This window comes from Balaenoptera ricei, chromosome 10, assembly GCF_028023285.1.
Source record: "Balaenoptera ricei isolate mBalRic1 chromosome 10, mBalRic1.hap2, whole genome shotgun sequence".
NCBI classification, from domain to species: Eukaryota; Metazoa; Chordata; class Mammalia; order Artiodactyla; family Balaenopteridae; genus Balaenoptera; species Balaenoptera ricei.
The window spans coordinates 94,895,933-94,902,322 of NC_082648.1; the positions used below are offsets into that span (position 1 = coordinate 94,895,933).

General features: G+C 41.2%; 1 pseudogene; it reads right to left on the minus strand.

The window, feature by feature from the left end:
• Positions 1-4,545: 4,545 nt before the first annotated feature.
• Positions 4,546-5,684, minus strand: LOC132372702 (cytochrome b-like; annotated as a pseudogene).
• Between the last annotated feature and the right edge of the window lie 706 nt (positions 5,685-6,390).

A 6,390-nucleotide genomic window follows, 5' to 3' on the forward strand; every position in this document is an offset into this window, starting at 1 on the left:
TCTGGAGCCTGTGCTCCGCAACAAGAGAGGCCGCGATAGTGAGAGGCCCGCGCACGGCGATGAAGAGTCGCCCCCGCTCGCCGCAACTGGAGAAAGCCCTAGCACAGAAACGAAGACCCAACATAGCCATAAATAAATAAATAAATAAATTAAAAAAAAAAAATAAAGTGGGCCTTATTTCTCTTGTCTTTTCGTACTGGGAGAAATGCGTAATAGATAGAAACCGACCTGGATTGCTCCAGTCTGAACTCAGATCACGTAGGATTTTAATCTTTGAACAAACGAACCCTTAACAGCTGTTGCACCATTAGGTTGTCCTGATCCAACATCGAGGTCGTAAACCCTGTTGTTGATATGAACTTTAGAATAGGACTGCACTGTTATCCCTAGGGTAACTTGTTCCGTTGATCAATTTTTTGGATCAATAAGTGATATTATGCTTTGGCTAGTAGGTCTAGGCTTTAATCACTCAGAGGGTTTTTTGTGCTCCAAGGTCACCCCAACGAAATTGTCAACCCATGTGAAATTTTGTTGTTCCTTGGCGGTTTAAGATTATGGTTTTTGGGTTGATTAATTGAAGCTCCATAGTGTCTTCTCGTCTTATTTTGTTATCCCCGCCTTTTCACGGGGAGGTCAATTTCACTGATTAAAAGTAAGAGACAGTAAAACCCTCGTGTGGCCATTCATACAAGTCCTTATTTAGAGAACAAATGATTATGCTACCTTTGCATGGTCAGGATACCACAGCCGTTTAACGATTGTCACTGGGCAGGCGGTGCCTCTAATGCTGGTGTTGCCAGAGGTGATGTTTTGGTAAACAGACGGGGTTTGTGTTTGCCGAGTTCCTTTCAGTTTTTTAAATCTTTCCTTGAGTGCACACCTGTGTTGGGTTAACAGCGTTTTTAATAAATGATTTAGTGTTGGATTGTATTTATTTACTGTTAATTATCAGTATGTTATTAGTTGCTGATGTAAGCTTGTGCAAGGAGAAATATTTCTTGTTACTCATGTTAACAGTATTGCTTCTATAGTCTTATAGATTAGTCCAGTAATGAGGCTAGGAGTTGATTTACTTAATATTGGAATTGAAATGTGTTTTGTTGTTGATCTTGAATGCTTTCTTAATTGATGGCTGCTTTTAGGCCAACTATGGTATTGTTTGTTTTTACTCTCTAGTTAAGGTTGTATCCATTTCTAGAAAACTGTACCTTTTTAGACTAACGTTTAAATATACGTTGAAGCTTATTATGGTTTTTAGTATTATTTAACGTTGAACTGAAATTCTTTTCCTGGACAACCAGCTATCACCAGGCTCGTTAGGCCTGTCACCTCTACTTATAAATCTTCTCGCTATTTTGCCACATAGATGAGTTTGTTCTAGTAACTATTCATAAGTAGCTCATCTGGTTTAGGGTAGTTTAGCTTAAGTTCTCTTTGTTAAGTTGTTACTAGTTAAGTCATTATGCAAAAGGTACAAGGGGTAAGCTTTGCTTTTTATTACTTTTAATATTTCTTTTATCATTCCCTTATGGTACTTTCTCTATAGCGCCATCAGTGTTTAAATTTCTATCTCCTATACTTTAGATGTCTGGTGAATGTGTTATTTGACTAGCTTGTGTCAGTATGGTGGGAAAGGTGTGGGCTAGGTTTAGTTCAAGACATACATAGATCATGAAATCTTCTAGGTGTAAATTAGGTGCTTTATTTAAGCTATGTCTTGTTTTATCCAAGCACACTTTCTAGTATGCTTACCTTGTTACGACTTCTCTCCTCTCATATGATTGTTTAGCATGTGTTGATGGACTGTGGCTTTGTCATGGCACTTGAGGAGGGTGATGGGCAGTGTGTGCGTGCTTCATGGCCTTATTCAATTAAGCGCTCTACTCTTAATTTACTACTAAATCCTCCTTTAGTTTTTAGGTTTCATAAAAACTTTCATGTGGATAAAGGGTGTTCTTGGTGTAGAAAATGTAGTCCATTTCTTCCCACCCCATAGGTTACACCTTGACCTAACCTTTTTATTTTTGATTAATATATATTTATTATTTTTTATTTTTATTTTTATTTATTTTATTTTATTTTAGGCTGTGTTGGGTCTTTGTTTCTGTGCGAGGGCTTTCTCTAGTTGCGGCGAGCGGGGGCCACTCTTCATCGCGGTGCGCGGGCCTCTCACTGTCGCGGCCTCTCTTGTTGCGGAGCACAGGCTCCAGACGCGCAGGCTCAGTAGTTGTGGCTCACGGGCCCAGTTGCTCCGCGGCATGTGGGGTCTTCCCAGACCAGGGCTCGAACCCGTGTCCCCTGCATTGGCAGGCAGATTCTCAACCACTGCGCCACCAGGGAAGCCCTGACCTAATCTTTTTATGTGTTATAATTATGCTTACTTCTGCTCCTTTTTAGGGTTGGCTGAAGATGGCGGCATATACACTGGAGTAGCCAGGGCTGGCGAGGTTGATCGGGGTTTATGGATCATAGAGCAGGCTCCCCTAGAGGGGTGTGAAACACCGCCAAGGACTTTGAGTTTTAAGCTGTTGCTAGTAGTACTCTGGCAAATAGTCTAGTTCTTATGATTATTTGGGTTTAGGGCTAAGCATATCAGGTTATCTAATCCCTGTTTCGGTCTTAGCTATCGTGTGATCAGAACATATTAAAGTCACTTTCGTAGTTTACTTTTGTTTTAATTATGGCTTTTTACAGCTTAATTAAGGTTTAACTTTATCTTGTATGGTTCTTTAACACGCTTTACGCCATAGTTCTATTAATTCGGGTCAATCATATGACCGCGGTGTCTGGCACGAAATTTACCAACCCTAATTAACATGGCTTAGTCACACTTTCTTTTATGGCTCAGTTTTTTTTTTTTTTTTTTTTTTTTTTTTTTTAAAGGGCAGCGGCTTAAGAAGAATCCACCTGCTTTCTTTTTTTTTTTTTTTTAAAGATTTATTGATTGATTGATTGATTGCTATGTTGGGTCTTCGTTTCTGTGCTAGGGCTTTCTCTAGCTGCGGCAAGTGGGGGCCACTCTTCATCGCGGTGCGCGGGCCTCTCACTATCGCGGCCTCTCTTGCTGTGGAGCACAGGCTCCAGACGCGCAGGCTCAGCAGTTGTGGTTCACGGGCCCAGTTGCTCCACGGCATGTGGGATCCTCCCAGACCAGGGCTCGAACCCGTGTCCCCTGCATTAGCAGGCAGATTCTCAACCACTGCGCCACCAGGGAAGCCCCCTATGGCTCAGTTTTTATCGCTGCTGTCTCCCGTGGGGGTGTGGCTGAGCAAGGCGTGGTGAGCTGCTGGTACGGCGTGCTTGACACCTGCTCCTTTTAATCTTAGTGATTTAGGGGGCATTCTCACCGGGGTGCGGATACCTGCATGTGTAATTCTATTAAAAACCAATGGAAAGGCTGGGACCAAACCTTTATGTTCATGGGGCTAGTGGGCCCATCTAGACATTTTCAGTGTCTTGCTTTATGAGATGTTCGAGCAACATTAACTTGCTGCACATAGGTGATGTTTGTATGGTTGTATTACGTGGCTTATGTCAGACTTAGTATTAGATTTTTGATAAAATGGTTGGCGAATCTAGGGGGATGTCTGTCTATATGGGTGGTGAATATCTAAGTAGCTCATCTGTATGATAGGAAGGGGGTTGAGGTTGATTCATTGGGATATAGAACTGTTCTAAGCCGTGGGGGGAATAGTAAAGTGCTATGTCCTGTAACCATTAACTGATTGTACAACTCAGGTTGCTCTTGCCAAATAACAGATACATCCAAGTCCAGCGACAATTTGCTTGACTGTGTTAAGACCTTTTAAAGTCATAGCTGAGTCTAAGCACTTTCCTCCCCAAAATAAAAAATACCAAATGTATGAAATCACAGTTATGTGTGAGCATGGGCTGATTAGTCATTAACCCATTGAGATGTTTTATTTAATGGGAAAGAGTGGGCGATTTTAGGAGAGATGGCCCTGAAGTAAGAACCAGATGTCTGATAAAGTTCATCAATAGAAACCCTCACAAGCCATGGGCCTGGAGCGAGAAGAGGGACACCTGCCGAGCGGGTTGATGGTTTCACACGGCCTGGTGATTAAGCTCGTGATCTAACGGACAGGATTCCAAACATGTTGGCTTGGACCAATTTAACTTAATGTGCTATGTACGACCAATGATGTATATGTACTATGTAATATTAATGATATAATGTACATGCTTATTAGGCATGTGGTAAATAATGCAATGCACGATTATACATACAATATACGTGCATATATACATGGGAAAGAGACATTAGAGCGGTTGTGTGGCGGTAACAGACACGCACAGTACGCATAGCATGTATGTAGTAGAATGAATTATTTTTAGTACTGACATAGCACTGTGGTTTTATGAATGTCTTATAATATATTATTTTCAGGGAATAGTTTATATAGAATTTCAGCTCTGGGGGCTGGTGGTGAAGTTTAGTGCTTCTTCCTTGTGTCTCGGGGAGATATGTTGTTCTCCTTTTCCGGTTTACAAGACCGGGGTATTGTGTTATACTACAAAGACTCTTCATTTTAGGAACTTGTTTTCAATGAGACTAGTTACTGGTATTAACACTAGGATTAAAAGAAAGTATAAAACGAATGCAAATTGTCCGATAATCATATATGGGTGTTCCACGGGTTGTCCTCCGAGCCATGTTAGCGTTAGTAAGTTTGCTACTAGTACTCAAAATAAGAATTGACTGAAGGGTTGGAATATCATGCTTCATTGTTTGGATATATGGAGAATTGGAATAAATGCCAGGATTAGGATTGAGAGCAGCAGGGCCAAGACTCCTCCTAGCTTGTTGGGGATTGATCGTAAAATTGCATACGCGAATAGAAAATACCATTCTGGCTTGATATGTGGTGGTGTGCTGAGTGGGTTTGCTGGGGTGTAGTTGTCGGGGTCTCCGAGCAGGTCGGGTGAGAATAGAGCTAATATTAGTGAGGCTAAGGTTAATAGTAAGGCGCCTAGGATATCCTTGATTGTATAGTAAGGGTGGAATGGGATTCTGTCTGTATCAGATGGAATTCCTATGGGGTTGTTGGACCCTGTTTCGTGAAGGAATAAAATAGGTGGACGGCAGCTAGTGCTGTGATGATGAAAGGGAGAATGAAGTGGAAGGCGAAGAATCGTGTTAGTTTTGCTTTATCTACAGAAAAGCCACCTCAAATTCATTCGACGAGGGTAGTGCCGATATATGGGATTGCTGAGAGTAGGTTTGCGATGACAGTTGCGCCTCAGAATGATATTTGTCCTCAAGGTAGGACGTAGCCTATGAATGCGGTGGCTATGACTATAAGTAATAGGATAATTCCAATATTTCATGTTTCCTGAAAGGTATAGGACCCATAGTATAGGGCACGTCCTACGTGGGCATAAAGGCAGATAAAAAATATGGAAGCTCCGTTTGTGTGTATATATCGAATGACTCAGCCATAGTCGACATCTCGGCAGATGTGTGTTACTGATGAGAAGGCAGCTGTTGTGTCTGGTGTGTAGTGTATTGCTAGAAATTGGCCTGTTAGGATTTGTAGGATTAGGCAGATGCCTCGTAAGGAGCCCAAATTTCATCATGGTGAAATATTTGATGGGGTAGGGAGGTCAATGAATGTATTGTTGAGGATTTTTATTAGTGGGTGGGTTTTTCGGGTGTTGGTCATTGGTGTTCTTGTAGTTGAATGACAACGATGATTTTTCATGTCATTGGTCATGGCTGGAGTCCGTGTGAGAATAATGATGACATATATTGTATTCATTTTAAGTATTATTTTTGTGATTAGTTTTGTGCGGGTTTCTTCAAAACCTTCGCCTACACACACACACACACACACACACACACACACACACACACACTGGAATATTACCCAGCCATAAAAAGAATAAAATAATGCCATTTGGGGCAGCTTGGATGGACCTAGAAATTATCATACTAAGTGAAGTAAGTCAGAAAGAGAAAGACAAAGACAAATATATGATACCACTTATATGTAGAATCTAAAAAATAGTACAAATGAACTTACTTACGAAACAGAAACAGACTCACAGACACAGAAAACAAACTTATGATTATAAAAGGGGAAAGGTGGGGGAGGGACAAATTAGGAGTATGGGATTAGCAGATGCACACTAGCATACAAAAAATAGATAAACAACAAGAATTTACTGTAGGGCACAGGGAGCTACAGGTATAACCGAAACACTTTGCTGTACGCTGGAAACCCACTCAATAGTATAAATCAACTATGATTCATTAAAAAAACAAACAAGAAGAAATCACTGCCTAATTAAGATAAACCTGCTGGAATCAAAGGTGAGTTGAGACTGGAAAAGTCGGGCTAGAGACCACCACCAGAGACATCAAACCCT